We start from the raw sequence: 15,845 nt of genomic DNA, 5'->3' as shown, positions 1-15,845 counted from the left end.
GTTCTGAAAGACCACGACTCTGGTCAACGTGCGTGACACTGTGGATGGCTTTGCACAAATGGGCTTCCCTATCTGCGGAGAGGCGATAGATGGCACGCTTATTCCAATTCTGGCACCAGACCTCCTAGCCACTGAGTACGTTAATCGGAAGGGGTATTTCTCTGTGGTTCTTCAGGTGCTTGTGGATCACCGTGGGCATTTCACGCACATTAATGCAGGCTGCTCCGAAAAGGTGCATGACGCACACATCTTTCAGAACACTGGTCTGTTCAGGAAGTGCGAGCAGGGACTTTCTTCTTGGACCAGAAGATCATCGTAGGGGAAGTCGAAATGCCCATTGTGATCCTGGGAGACTCTGTCTATCCCTTAATGCAGTGGCTTAGGAAGCCATACACGGGGCACCTTTACAGCAGCAAGGAGTGGTTCAACAACAGGCTGAATAAGCGCAGAATGACTGTTGAGTGTGCTTTTGGCCATTTAAAGGCCCACTGGCTCTGCCTATATGGGAGGCTGGATCTGGCTGATGACAATATTCCTATGCTTATAGCCGCGTGCTGTACGCTTCATAATATTTGTGAAGGGAAGGGTGAAAGTTTCACTCAGGCCTGGACTGCTGCAGCTCGGTGCCTGGAGGCTGAATTTGAGGAGACAGAGACCAAGGCTATTAGAGGGGTGCAGCGCAGGGCCATAAAGATCAGGGATACCTTGAGGCAGCAATTTGAAGCTGAAAGCCACTAATATTTGTTGCTATGCTTGGGACTGCAGTGCTTATAATGCTAGGAGGTGGTCGTGATTGGTGCAGACGATGCACTGCGAAGGTTTAAGAAAATTGCCTGTTGCTTTGTAGGACTCTGTTTGCTTTCAATTAATGTAATAAAGATTGCTTTCAAAACAAAACAATTATTTTATTAAAAAACAACCGGAGGAGAGAGTCAAACAAAAAAACACATCAGCACTGTGGGAGATTGGGGGAAGGGAGGGTTCCAAGAGGAGGTGGGGTCCCGGGACAGTTAAAGATTTGTGTATGTCCATGTATCATATGCAACCTTGTCCTTTGGAGTACAATGTAGCAGGTACTGTACTTCAGCCGGTGTAAACTGCAGAGGGACGGGTGTTGAATGCAGTGGGTACTAGGAGTCCGCAGGGCTGGACTGTGATGGTGGAGGAGTGGAATGCCATGGGTACAGACTGGAGCCAGGAGGTTGATAAGAGTGTGTTGGCGGTGTCTGGGGGGCGCATGGGAAAGAGTTTCGTGACAGCGGCTGCAGGGGAGAGCAGGCACAGAGCGGCTCAGTTTGTAGTGCTAGTAGCACCTGGTGCATGTCTGATTGGCACTCCATAACTTTTAAGAGCTGCTCCGTGGCTTCGTTCTGATGTGCTGCGTTCTCCTTTTGGTCCCTCTCCTGGCTGTCCTGCCACTCCTTCAATTCTTGTTTTTCGGCCACGGAGTGCATCATGACATCACGCAGAAAGTCCTCTTTAGTTCTTCGCGGCCGCTTTCTAATTCTGCACAGCTGTTTAGCCGGCGATAACAAAGAGGGAGGCTGGGCTCCCAAGGTCATCTCTGTGAAGCCAAAATGCAGCATTTTACAGAAGCAGTATTGTTTGCAACACACAGACCACTGATTCAATGATTTAAAACACAGCCACTATTCATGTACCTGTCACTAACTGGCTGACCCCAGGCAAGCACACATGAGCCACAAGACCCCCAAAATGGTGAGTAACCGCAGGGGCAGGGGAAATCAGTGTTCCAGGACCATACTGTACAATGGGCACCTGACTCCTGGGGAGAGCCAGCACTGTAGGGGGGGGCCTTATAATCATTACTGTCCCACATTTTCCACAGGCTGTGTTAATTATGGAAGATATCTCGCTACTGAGGGTGAGCAGGGAATCAAGGGAGGGTCTTCTCCAAGACTGCGGCTTCCGCCCTGGCCCTTATGTGGCTCACTTGTGTGCAGCAATGGTCTCTTCCCCCCATGACAGCAGAGTGGCACAGGAAAGTTACCCTTAATGGGCCAAGAAACAAAGCAGCTCTGACAAAGAACCTGCGGCAGCAGATTGCCCAGTAACTCCATGAGAGTTTCATGGAGATCTCTGAGGCAGATTCCTGTGAAGTGAGGGAGTCGATCAACACCCTTTCCCACCACTCAGACTAGGCATGTGGTGGTACATGCATCATACAGACGCAAGCCTGCTTTCTGCAACTCTCCTGCCCCCAACAACTCGCTTCGGTGATTCTCAAAATCAAAGCCACTTACAGGGGCCTCTTCTCCTGTTCGCGCTTTGCCAAGCTCCGACAGGTGTGACTGGCTAGCCTCCTCCAGGGTAGAGAAGAGCTCCTGGCTGCATGCATCTCTGACCTCCAAGTCATCCTCTGCCTGTGGGTCCACCTTCCCCCCTCCACATCCTCATCCAAGATTTCCTCCTCCTGGCTCGGTTCACTCTCGACTCGCATGCAAGCCACCGAAGTATCCACAGGGGCCTTCGCAGTGGAGGTGGGGTCGCCTCCGAGTATTGCATCCAGCTCTTTGCAGAACCGGCCGCTCGTGGGCGCAGCACCGGAGCGGCGGTTTGCCTCCCGCACCTTGTGGTAGGCGTTCCGCAGCTCCTTCACTTTGACCCTGCACTGCAGTGTGTCCCAGTCATGGCCCCTTTTCGTCATGCATCTTGAAATCTGTCTGTAGGCATCATAACTGGGGGGAGGGATAGCTCACTGGTTTGAGCATTGGCCTGCTATACCCAGGGTTGTGAGTTCAATCCTTGAGGGGGCCACATAGGGATCTGGGGAAAAATCAGTACTTGGTCCTGCTAGTGAAGGCAGGGGGCTGGACTCGATGACCTTTCGGGGTCCCTTCCAGTTCTAGGAGATAGGATATCTCTATTTATTTATTATAATTCCTACGGCTGAAGCGCAGCTGGGATTGGACAGCCTCCTCTCCTCAAATGCTGATGAGGACCAGCAGCTTAGCATTGCTCCAAGCGGGGGATCGCTTGGTTCGTGGAGCAGGCACACTCACCTGGAAAGATGCGCTGAGACCACTGCACGCGTCACCGAGCAAACAGGAAGGGGACTTTAAGGGGTGGGGTTCACGGTTGCTCACCTGAGGGCAGGGCCATAGAGTTCAAACCTATGACCAGAGAGGCGAGAACAGGCATTGTGGAACACCTCCCGGAGGCCAATCACAGCGCTGTAATCGACCAGGGTGTCTACACTGGCACCGCGGCACTGTAGCCCCAGCGCAGAAAGCTGTATGCCTCTCATTGGGGTAGTTTTTTTTACAGAGCTGCAACTGCGCAGTTTCTGCGCACTAAGTGCCTTGGCACTGTGTACACCTCAGGAGTTACACCGCCAAAAGCTACTTTACCAGATTGCCAGTGTAGACAAGGCCTTTGTTTGGAACAGATTCATCTGAAGGTGAATGAGCAAATGTTTTTGAGTAGACACATTCAAGTTGTTTTGGTTCTAGACACATTCAAGTATCCCACTATATTTGTTAAAAAGATGACTTAAAAGAAAAAGATGAGGAGGAAATGAGTAATAAATAGAGAATGGTAGTTAGTCGTACTCATCAGAAGTCCAAGTGCAGGTCTTTGGCATAAATAACCACACATTTACAATCCTTGTGCTGTCATTTGAAATTAGGAATAAACATAATTTTGCTTGATATAGCACTTTTAAATCAATTTATGTTCTGTACTGATTTGTAAACCCTTGCTTGGAATGAATAATGTATTATGTTTTATGTTATAATTGAGGGCAAGAAAATTGTGAGTAGTGGACTATCCCCTTCCTCTTCCTAGGCATGCTATGGAGTGGACAGATACAGAGCACGATAAAGGGGTAGTTGCCTGAGAATCCAGCAGGTATTTCACAGTGCTTCATTTTACTTAAAGTAAATGTTGTGGTTTAGTTTGAGTTGTTGTCCATTGAAGAGAAAGGGCAATAATTCATATTGTAAATCTCAACAAGAGATTTACTCTAGTTAGCAGAATTATAAACAGCATAAACTACTTCTTCAGCGTAAGAACTGGACTTTTAACGTTAATACGATATTCCAACATGTTCTTAACATGTTACATTTTCAAGAACTATTCTTAAGGCAATAGAGGTAGCTAAAATTTGAAAAACATACCCAATACCTCCATTTGAAATTTTGTAGGGGGCCGCAAATAAAAAATGGTTGAAAACCACTGATCTAGACATGAGGTCAACACCAAAGACCCTTCTGTAGTGGTCATGGAAACCATGTTGCTCTGTCTAACAAGAGCCATATTTAAACATGGTTCATGAGAAAGGTGCTAACATGTTTTTCTTGGCCAGTGTAGATAGGACCTATGTAAGAAAAATATTGTTTATAAAGACATGACTGTCTTCTGAACTATTGTAGAAGGAGCTTGTGTGCACTCATGAGTCTCCTATTCATTTTCAATGTAGACTGATAAGACCAACTAAATCAAGGCAGATTTTTCTAAGAGCTTTGACTTCAATGGGACTATTTACATGCTTAAAGTGAAGCATGTCCCTAAGTGTATTGTTCCTAATTGGGGGCCTCAGTGCCTTTGTGAGGAGGCTTTTGGGCCATGTTGTTCTGACAAAGTTTTCTGTGGGGTGATTTTGCTTTTATTGTATCTCATGGAGTGTCTCCTAATTCTGATGTGTCTGTGCTTGTGAAGGCTTTTAATGTTGCCTATATCACTGATTACTAAGCCTATGATCCCATTAACACTTTCATACAGGCTTAACTTTATGCATGTGAGTGGACCCATTGACTTTATTAAAGTCAGTGAGATCACTCATTTGCTTAAAATTAGGCAGATGCTTAAGTGCTTTGCTGGATCAAGGTTGGAGTGCTAAGCACTTTGCAAGATTAAATTGGTATAGCAAAGTATATGGAAAGGAGCAAAAATCGTATTTATGTTTTACAAGTCCATTTATAGTGTGCTTGTCATCACAGAGCACTGTAACAAGTGAGTGATTATAAAATTCTGTTTACAACATCTACTATAACTTCCTGTTTTGTATGGGAAGATCCATCTCAAATTATAAAAGGAATAAGTGGCTAAACATTCATGGATTATAGTCGTTATTTTTCCTGATTTTTCAGAATTGATATTTAGGCCAGTGATGGTTTATTTTTCAAGAGTAATAATCCATTTTTCAGTCTTCATTAATTATACCAAAAAATGTGTGCATCTTCAAAGCTCGACATTCTAAAAGATAAATTCCCAGCAAGTGTGAGAGGTCATTAAGGCTTGTTAAACCTATCTTCAAACAAGACTTACCAAAATCGTAATTTTAGCTATTTTTGGCCCATATATCCCAAATATTTCTCTGGCCCTCGTTACGGTAGTATCTGAGAACTTTTAACATCTTTATCCTCACAACATTTTTGTGAGGTAGGGAAGTACTATTATCCCTATTTACAGAAGGGGAACTGAGGCACAGAGAGACTAAATGAGAGCCTAAGATCACACAGGACATCTCTGGCACAGTAGGGAACTCATCCTGGGTTTCCCAGGTTGTAGGCTAACACCCTAATCACTGCAATATCCTTCCTTATATATATTATAAACACTTTGCTTTATTGGGATTATATCAATTTTAACTAAAAACCATATATATAAAATGTATTGTATTGTAATTTTATAGAAGTAACAGAACAGTTTCCATTGTCTCCAGAGTACTCTAGACTGACCAGATTAATAGCATGGGACATGTATTAAAAACTAAATGTATTTTGCCACTGACTTCTTCTGAGGGAACTCCTCTGAGAGGCCTTAGCTAAGAAGCTCTCCCTATACAGATTTTAAAATAAATGTTCTAGGTAAACATCAAGAGGTAAAGTTTAGTCACTGGCAAAGTCTGATTATTCTTAGTGTTTACATTTTGCTGTTTTGTTTCATACTGTGTATTTAAGGTCAAGACCAACATGAAAAATAGTTTATAATTTACCAATTCAGATCTTTAATTATATACGGATTGATCCTGAAGTCCTTACCCAGAAGCCGGTTGGAAATGAGTCTGAATAAGGACTGCAGGGATGGTCCTATCCTCAGGAGTATGCTGCTAAAATTAAAATGTAGCCAGGCATTTATTTTATTTTAAGAAATTGCATTTAAAAGATGGAAGAGTTTCTATTAAAGGCTTTGTGTGCAAGTTATACTTATAACATTTTGAAAGTATTTTTTTAAATAACAAGACATATAACTGATGCGGTACTAAGGAACCTGTGGCGTAACAATTATAAAACCTATGGTATTTCTCCGTAATTGGAAGAACATTTGTGGTTTATAGTACAAAAATAATGTCTCCCTTGTTGAAAAAGGGTCTGTGCATTTGGGCCCTATATTCTCCTACCCAAGGATTAGTAGATTTCTTTTTGCACTTAAACTACATTCTATCTATGCTTGCTCTTTTTGTATTAAAGTTTCATCCACATTACAAGTTTAATCATGTGTTAGCACATTGTTTGCCATGGTTACATGCATATGTATTCTGACACTGATTTTTGAGAACGTAGCAATTGCCATATTGGATCAGATCAGTCGTCCATCAAATCTAATATCCTGTCTTTGACAATTTCTAGCACTAGATATTTCAGAACAAGAGCAAGAAGTCCACAGCAGGGAGTTATGGGGTAAAATACCTCCTAAAAGTTTCCTTCTACTCCCCAATAGTTAGAGGTTGGTTTAAGCTCTGCTATGTGAGGCTTTATATCCCTTCTGAAAATAATGATTATTTTTTTAATATTTACTCTGGAGGTTCTTGTTAGTCATATATATGTCTAAACCCTTTTGAATCCTAAGATCTTGAACCCAAAGATACATTGTGACAATATGTTCCACAGGCTAATTGTGCATTGTGTGAAAAAGTGTTTCCTTTTATTAGTTTTGAATTTGCAACTTTTCATTGAATTTGCCTTTGTTCTTGTATTATTAATAGATTCCAGCCCAGAAGGAACTATTGTGATCATCTAATCTGACTTCCTGTATAAAACATGCCATAGAACTTCCTTGAAAAAATTCCTAGAGTGTATCTTTTAGGAAAAATCAAGTCTTGATTTAAAAACTGTACATGATGGAGAATCCACCTCGACCTTTGGTAAATTGTTCCAATGGCTAATAACCCTCACTGCTAAAAATTTACGCCTTATTTCTGGTCTCAATTTGTCTAACTTCAACTTCCAACCATTGGACTGTGTTACACCTTTCTCTGCTAGATTGAAGAGCTCATTATTAAATATTTGTGCCCCATGAAGGTACTCATAGACTGTAATAAAATCACTCCTTAACCTTCTCTTTGTGAAGCATGTTTTCTAATCCTTTAATCATTCTTATAGCTCTTCTTTGAACTGCTGCAGTTTGTCAACAACGCCTTGACTTGTGGATGACAGAACTGGACACAGTATTCCAGCAGCACTCACACCAGTGCCAACTACAGAGGTAAAATAACCTCTCTACTCCTCAAGATTCCCTTGCTTATGCATGCAAGGACTGCATTAGCCATTTTGGCCACAGCATTGCCATAGGAGCTCATGTTCACCTGATTATTGACCACGACCCCCAAATCTTTTTCCAGAGTCACTGCTTCCCAGGATAGAGTCCCCCGCTGTAGAGGCCTGCATTCTTTGTTCCTAGATGTTTACATTTACATTTAGGCATATTAATATGCATATTGTTTTCTTGTGCTCAGTTTATTAAGAGATCCAGGTCATTCTGAATCAATGACTAGTCCTCTTCCTTATTTACTACTCCCCCAATTTTTTTGTCATCTGCAAACTTTGTCAGTTATGATTTTATGTTTTCTTCCAGGTTCTTGATAAAAATGTTAAATAGTGTGGGGCGAAGAATCAATCCCTGTGGGACCCCATTAGAAAAATATATATCTGATGATGATTCCTCATTTAGAATTACGTTTTGAGACCTATCAGTTAGCCAGCTTTTAATCCATTTAATGTGTGCCATATTAATTATATATTCTAGTTTTTTTAATCAAAATGTCGTGTGGTGCCAACCCAAATGCCTTACCAAAGTCAAAGTATATTACAGCAACACTATTACCTTTATCAACCAAATATGTAATCTCATTAAAAAAAGATATCAAGTTAGTTTGACAGGATCTATTTTCCATAAATCCATATATATTATATTACTCTCCTTTAATTCTTTATTAATTGAGTTCTATATCCGTTGCTACATTATCTTACCCAGAATCGATGTCAGACTGACAGGCCTATAATTCCCCAGGTCATCCTGTTTTCTCTCTTTAAATATTGGCCCAACATTAGCTTTCTTACAGTCTTCTGGAACTTCCCCAGTGTTCCAAGACTTAATTAAAACCTACATTAATGGTCCAGCAAGCTTCTCAGCGGGCTCTTTTAAAACTCTTGGATACAAGGTATCCGGACTTGCTGATTTTAAAATGTCTAACTTTACTAGCTGCTGTTTAATATCCTCCCGAGATGCTAATAGAAAGGAAAGAGTGTTATCATACGATATGAGTACATCATCTGTTTTTTCCCAAATACAGAACAGAAATACTTATTGAACCCTCTGACTCTTCTGCATTATTACTGATAATTTTACCATCTCCATCTACTAATGGACCAATACTATTGTCAGGATTCTTTTTGTTCCTGATATTCTTTTAAAAACTGCTTATTGTTCTTAACTGTGTTGTTCGTAGATTTCTCTTTGTATCCCTTAGCTTCCCTTACCAATTTTCTATATTTCCTAACTTCTGATTTATGTTCATTACTATCAGCTTCCCTTTTCTTTTATTTGTTATAGATTTTATAGCTCCCTTCACTTCCCCTCTAAACCAGGTTGGTTTTTTAACCAACGTGGCCTTCTTCCTCGATTTTGTGATTGTGGCTTTTGGGGCTTCTAATAAAGTGTTCTTAAACAATTCACAATTATCATTCACATTTTTCTGATTAAATTCTTCCTTTCAGCTGATTTGGCTCATAATTGTTTTCAGCTTTGTGAAATTGGCCCTTTTAAAGTACCAAGTATATGTATTACTGGTCTGGACTTTATTCTGTTGGCACATTATAAATGTGATTAAGTCATGATCACTTGTACCTAAACAAACATTAATTTTGAGTTCTGTGATCAGTTCCTCTTTATCTGTCAAGACAAGGTCTAATATTGAATTCTCCCATGTCGGATGCAACATTTTTTCATTTAGGCATCTATTATCTGTAATATTTAGAGATTCCAAGAATGTTTTATTACTGGCGCCATGAGGCCTTATGCCACTCAAATAAAAGTCCCACATACTCACACAGATTTTTTTCTGCTTCACATTAGAGATAAATGCATAAGGAACTAGGCATTCTGTTCCCAAATATGATTTGGTGGTTTGTAGCAGACATAAACTAATATGCCATTTTGTGCTTTCTTTGTTAGGACATTGATCCACAGGCATTCAGATCATTTCCTTCTATGTTACCAGTAACTTGGAAACATGCAATGCCATTTTTAACATAAACCACTCCTCCTCCCCTTTTGCCTATTCAATCCTTCCTATATAGGATGTAACCATTGATTTTTAACATTCCAGTCATGCAGATCATCCCACCGGATTTCAGTTATAGATCTAATTTATGCTAATAAATGAGCAGAACCCATTCCTCTTGTTTGTTATCCAGGCTCTAGCATTGGTGTATAGCCAATTAAAGAATTTCTTCTCTTCATGTCTTTTTCTTCCTTGATTCATTTTGTTCTCAACATCTTGATTTTGTGCTACATGAGTTTTCAGTCTTCCCTCTTTTTACCCTCCCCTTTTATTATGAGATCGAGTGAACAGAAGCTCCTAATCTACCTTTTCAATGCCGTTAATATTTTGTATACATATAGGGTGGATTGATTTAAATTGCCTTAATTTAAATCACTAATAATCATCATGATTTAAATTGGCAAGCAGGAAACCTTGATTTAAATAATCAATTTTAATTTTGTTTTGCATTTGTAATATTTTAGTTGTTTTCCTAAAGAAAGATTGGTTCTTGTTTGTTGTTAACTATTAACATATTGATTTGCAACTAAATATAGACTTCATATTAAATTTGGTGGTGGCATTTTTTTTTGTTTTTGTTTTTTGCTAAACAGGAAAATACACTAATGTACATGCATTTATATAGTCAATTATATAGCTTAACTCACATTCAGAGTCTTAATTTTTACATTTTTTACCACGTTAGAAAATGGTGAATGGATGTAATTTTTATTTACTAGATGATTAATTTTTTACTTGTGATTTGTGACAAGCTGTATTTGGATGGAAAACCAGCATTTTAATTGTTTAATTTAAATGTTATGGATACACACCAAAAAAGTTTTTCAAAACATGAAGTGATTGTCTCTGGGTCACTATGTCCTTCAGGATTTTAGAACTAGTAGATCTCATCCACTCTCACCTATTTTTTTTCATAGATTGGAAGAAGAAATCAAGCTTTCTTGCTTTTTCAACTCCCAATTGGTTTCTTAGCGTTGAATAAACTAAAATGAAAAAAAATATTCTCTAACTGGAGAAGAGGCTACTTCTGTCAAAAGATGGTCTCGTACTTCAACAGACTCTGGTTTCAGGTGCTTAGCCAGTGACTACCATCAGTTCAGTAGTCTGAATATTTTTAAAATTTGTCAGCAAACATGTACTATTTAATGTTTTGTTTTAATTTCTATTATTTTAATAGATTATAAGAAGTTAAGGCCTTATCCTAGGTTATCATAATTTCAAATTGAATTTTAAATAGGCATTTAAAAAAAACCCCTGTATTTACATTTAAAAAAAAAAATTCAATTGTTATTTATCTACCCTATATACTTGTATCATCATTATTCAACTCCTCCTTAAGGTAAATAATACCAGTCATTTCAATCCCGCCATATGACAGTTATTCTATGCCCGTAATAGTTTACTGAACCCCGTCTATTTCTGCTATATACTTTTTGTGATGAGATGAGCAGAACTGAACACAGAATTCCAAGTGAGGATGTGCCAATGATTTATATAATTTCATTATATTTTCTGTATTACTTTCCATCGCACTTTATATATCCTAAGCCTGGTCTACACTAGGAGGTTATGTCGAATTTAGCAGCGTTAAATCGAATTAACCCTGCACCCGTCCACACAACGAAGCTATTTAGTTCGACATAGAGGTCTCTTTAAATCGATTTCTGTACTCCACCCCGACGAGGGGAGTAGCGCTAAATTCGACATGGCCATGTCCAATTAGGGTAGGTGTGGATGGAATTCGACGCTAATTGCTCCGGGAGCTATCCCACAGTGCACCACTCTGTTGACGCTCTGGACAGCAGTCCGAGCTCAGATGCTCTGACCAGCCACACAGGAAAAGCCCTGGGAAAATTTGAATTCCTTTTCCTGTCTGGCCAGTTTGAATCTCATTTCCTGTTTGGACATCGTGGCGAGCTCAGCAGCACTGGCAACGATGCAGAGCTCTCCAGCAGAGGTGACCATGCAATCACAGAATAGAAAGAGGGCCCCAGCATGGACTGATCAGGAAGTCTTGGATCTGATCGCTGTGTGGGGCGATGAGTCCGTGCTTTCAGAGCTGCGATCGAAAAAACGGAATGCAAAGAGCTACGAGAAGATCTCCAAAGCCATGACGGAGAGAGGATACAGCCGGGATGCAACGCAGTGCCGCGTGCAAATCAAGGACCTGAGACAAGGCTACCAGAAGACCAAAGCGGCAAACGGACGCTCCGGATCCCAGCCCCAGACATGCCATTTCTACGAGGCACTGCATTCCATTCTAGGTGCGGCCGCCACCACTACCCCGCCACTGACCGTGGACTCTGACTATGGGGTATTGTCGACGGCCGCTTCCTCTGAGATGTTCGCGGACGGGGAGGATGAGGAAGGAGATGAGGAGGACGTGAAAACAGTCACTCCACCCCTGCAGACTGCTCAAGTACCAGACGGCTCTCATTCCGAAAGTTTTGATAAGTCCTTTCCTTCACTCCAAAAGCACCTCACCCAAGCCCCCGTCCCAGTGTCATCCCCTACCTGTGTAGTTGTTAATAAAAAATACATTTATTTTAATTACTGTTTCCGTCAGGTTCTTTTAGAGGAGAGTGTGTTTGAAGGGGGGAAAGGGGGTTGGTAATTGGAGAGAACAGTCACCTTTACCAGGGTACAGACACGGGGGCAGGTTCAGCAGCATGTCACACACACATTGCAGTCACTAGGCACCCTGGTCAGTCTGGGAGGTGGTTTTCATGTTCTGTGGGGGGGCTATGTGAGTTTGTGGCGGGGGAGGGCGGTTACAGATCTTATGCAGCGGTCCTTAGCCTGGATGACAGAGCCACGCAGCAGGGGATCTGTAACCGTCCTCCCCCGCCACAAAGTCACATAGCCCCCACACACAGAGTCCCGAAAAGGGGGGGTGGCAGGCTCCGTTGAAACAACCAGTCCACCACTGCGGACCGCACTAGGAGCAGGAGCCTGTCATTCCTCGAGTTTAGAAGCGTCCTTTCCATCACTACACCCGCTCCCCACCACAGTCTGCGTCCCAGTTTCAACCCTTTACCACGAAACCCTTAATAAAGAAAACGGTGTTAATGAACAAAGTTCCATTTATTTTATTTTTAAAGGTGTGTTGGAAGGGGGGCAACAGGGTGAAGGGGGTATGTAACTGGAGAGGATAGTCAACATTAACTGGGTAAAGAAACGTGGGCAGGTTCAGCTTCTCTTTAAACAAACTTAATAGTCACAGGTTACCCTGCTCACTGTGGAACCTAGCTTTCAAAGCCCCCCGGATGCACAGCGCGTCCCGCTGGGCTCTTCTAATCGCCCGGCTGTCTGGCTGGGCATAATCAGCAGCCAGGCGATGTGCCTCAACCTCCCACCCCGCCATAAAGGTCTCCCCCTTGCTCTCACAGAGATTGTGGAGCACACAGCAAGCTGCAATAACAATGGGGATATTGGTTTCGCTGAGATCAGAGCGAGTCAGTAAGCTTCTCCATCTCCCCTTGAGACGTCCAAAAGCACACTCCACCACCATTCTGCACTTGCTCAGCCGGTAGTTGAACAGTTCTTTTTCACTGTCCAGGGCGCCTGTATAGGGCTTCATGAGCCAGGGCATTAGCGGGTAGGCTGGGTCCCCGAGGATCACTATAGGCATCTCCACATCCCCAAGAGTTATTTTGTGGTCCGGGAAGTAAATACCTTCCTGCAGCCGTCTAAACAGACCAGAGTTCCTGAAAACACGAGCGTCATGAACCTTGCCCGGCCATCCAACGTTGATGTTGGTAAAACGTCCCCTATGGTCCACCAGTGCTTGCAGCACCATTGAAAAGTAGCCCTTTCTGTTAATGTACTGGCTGGCCTGGTGCTCCGGTCCCAGGATAGGGATGTGAGTTCCATCTATAGCCCCACCGCAGTTTGGGAATCCCATTGCGGCGAAGCCATCTATGATGACCTGCACGTTTCCCAGGGTCACTACCTTTGAGAGCAGTAGCTCAACGATTGCGTTGGCTACTTGCATGACAGCAACCCCCACGGTAGATTTGCCCACGCCAAAGTGGTTCGCAACTGACCGGTAGCTGTCTGGCGTTGCAAGCTTCCAGAGGGCTATGGCCACTCGCTTCTGGACAGTCAGGGCTGCTCGCGTCCGGGTGTCCTTGCGCTTCAGGGCAGGGGACAGCAACTCACAAAGTTCCAGGAAAGTTCCCTTACGCATGCGAAAGTTTTGCAGCCACTGTGATTCATCCCAGACCTGCAGCACTATGCGGTTCCACCAGTCCGTGCTTGTTTCCTGGGCCCAGAATCGCCGTTCCACAGCATCAACATGACCCATTGCCACCATGATGTCCACGGCGCAGGGTCCCGTGCTTTGCGAGAGGTCTGTGCCACTCTCAGACTTCAGGTCCTCACCGCGCTGCCGTAGCCTCCCCCTCGCCCGATTTCTCAGCATCTGCCTCTGAAAAAGGTGGATGATAAGGTGCGAGGTGTTGACAACAGCCATAACTGCAGCGATGGTCGCAGCGGGCTCCATGCTCGCAGTGCTGTGGCGTCCGCGCTGTCACTCACCAGAAAAGTGCGTGAACTGATTGCCCGCCGGCGCTTTCAGGGAGGGAGGGCGGGAGTGACGGTTGAATGATGACAGTTACCCAAAACCACCCTCGACACATTTTTTTCCCCAGCAGGCATTGGGGGCTCGACCCAGAATTCCAATGGGCAGCGGGGACTGCGGGAACTGTGGGATAGCTGCCCACAGTGCACCGCTTCCAGTGTCGACGCTTGCCCCGTTAGTGTGGACTCACAAAGTCGAATTACTGTTCTTAGTGTGGATATACACGTTCGACTTTGTAATATCGGTTCCACTAATTCGATTTAAGTAAAATTGAACTACTCTCGTAGTGTAGACATACCCCTAGTAATTTGTTTGACTTCTTGACCACTGCTACATATTAAGTCCTAATCTTTTTCTTGAGCTGATATTGTTAATAGAACCCCAGGGGTGGCATGTTTGTAGAAGTTTTGGTGGTGCCCAGAACCCGCCCCTTCCCAAACTCCGCCCCCCCAAACTCCGCCCACCACCTGCCCAAGGCTCTGGGAGGGAGTTTGGGTGAGGGAGGAGGTCTGGGGTGCAGGCCCTAGGCTGGGGCAGGGGATTGGGGTGCAGGGGTGAGGGCTGTGGGGTGTGGCTGCAGATGAGGGGTTTGGAGTGTGGGAGGGGCTCAGGGCGAGAGTAGGGGTGTAGGGGGTGAGGGCTCTGTCTGAGGCTGGCAATGGGGGGTGTGGGAGGGGCTCAGGGCGAGAGTAGGAGTGTGGGGGGTGAGGGCTCTGGCTGGGACTGGGGATAAGGTGTTTGGGGTGCTGGAGGGGTTAGGGTTAGGGTAGAGGGTTGAGGGTGCGGTGGGGGGGTGAAAGCTCTGACGGGGTGTGGGCTCGGGTGGGGCAGAGTTGGGGATGAGTTTGGGGTGCAGGCAGGCTGCTCTGGGACAGGGGCCAGAGAGGAGGACTCCCCCCAGCTCTTTCCCTGCCGGCAGCAGCAAGCTCTGGGCGACGAGCCCCCCTTTCCCGCCCTCCCCCATCAGCACACTCACCCCCACCATTGTCACTGCATGTGCTCCTAGGGTCCCTCTCAGGTCCAGGAATCTCCCTCGCCTCCCTCGTGGTGAGTGCCAAGGGGCGCTGCATGTGCTTCCTCCCCTGCTGTTGCCCCTGACTGTAGCCTCACTGGGGGTGAGGAATGGGGCTGCCTCCTTGCCCAGCATGGGGCAGGAGCGGTGACTGCGGGCAAGGGGGTCCCCTGTGCTGCTGGAGGGTCCCATTGGAAAAGGGAAGGGTCTGAGGGGGAAGGGCAGGCTCAGAGTCAGTCTGCCCTGGCAGTGGAGATGGGGGGCACTAGGACCCTGCGGCAGCAGTTGCTGCCGGGAGGCAGCACAAGGAAGAGACAGGGACACTGCTCCAGGGGCCCGGGAAAGGCGGGCGGTGGCAGCAAGTCGGGGCCAGGGGACACTCAGAGAAGACATGGGGGGGGGGACTGCAGGTGGGGCCGGGGGGGACACCTGGCCCCAAGTATTGCTGGACTTGGGCCCCTGGCTCTGAATATTGCTAGTGCCCGAGCACCACGTGGATAAGGAACTCGCCGCCTATGTTAAGAACACAACTTTAGTAGCTCAATTATTTAATTGTGAATTAGTTTGTATTTGTCACTAGTGAATTCATCTGCCATCATGTTGCCTATTTGCCTAGTTTGGGGAGGTCATCCTGAAATTCTCACTCTTCTCTGGTCTTGATTAACCAGAATAACTGTGTCTTCTGAAAATGCTCTCTACTCCATCCTCTTTCCAGGTGATTAATA

The 15,845-nt window shown here is 44.4% G+C and overlaps 1 protein-coding gene across 2 annotated transcripts in view; it reads left to right on the top strand.

Moving 5' to 3' along the window:
• IMMP1L (inner mitochondrial membrane peptidase subunit 1) overlaps positions 1-15,845 on the top strand; it is a 73,383-nt gene that overhangs the window by 4,447 nt on the left and 53,091 nt on the right. The window contains exons 1-2 of one of the 2 annotated variants that reach the window (XM_065403754.1): positions 7,016-7,108; positions 7,347-7,449. The gene's annotated coding sequence lies outside the window, so the exon portion shown is untranslated. Of the gene's footprint in view, positions 1-7,015; positions 7,109-7,346; positions 7,450-15,845 lie in introns of those variants that run through there. The other variant, XM_065403755.1, reaches the window with a different exon arrangement.

The sequence above is a fragment of the Emys orbicularis genome, chromosome 4 (genome assembly GCF_028017835.1).
Source record: "Emys orbicularis isolate rEmyOrb1 chromosome 4, rEmyOrb1.hap1, whole genome shotgun sequence".
Lineage (NCBI taxonomy): Eukaryota > Metazoa > Chordata > Testudines > Emydidae > Emys > Emys orbicularis.
This window is presented reverse-complemented; position numbering and strand designations above follow the sequence as displayed.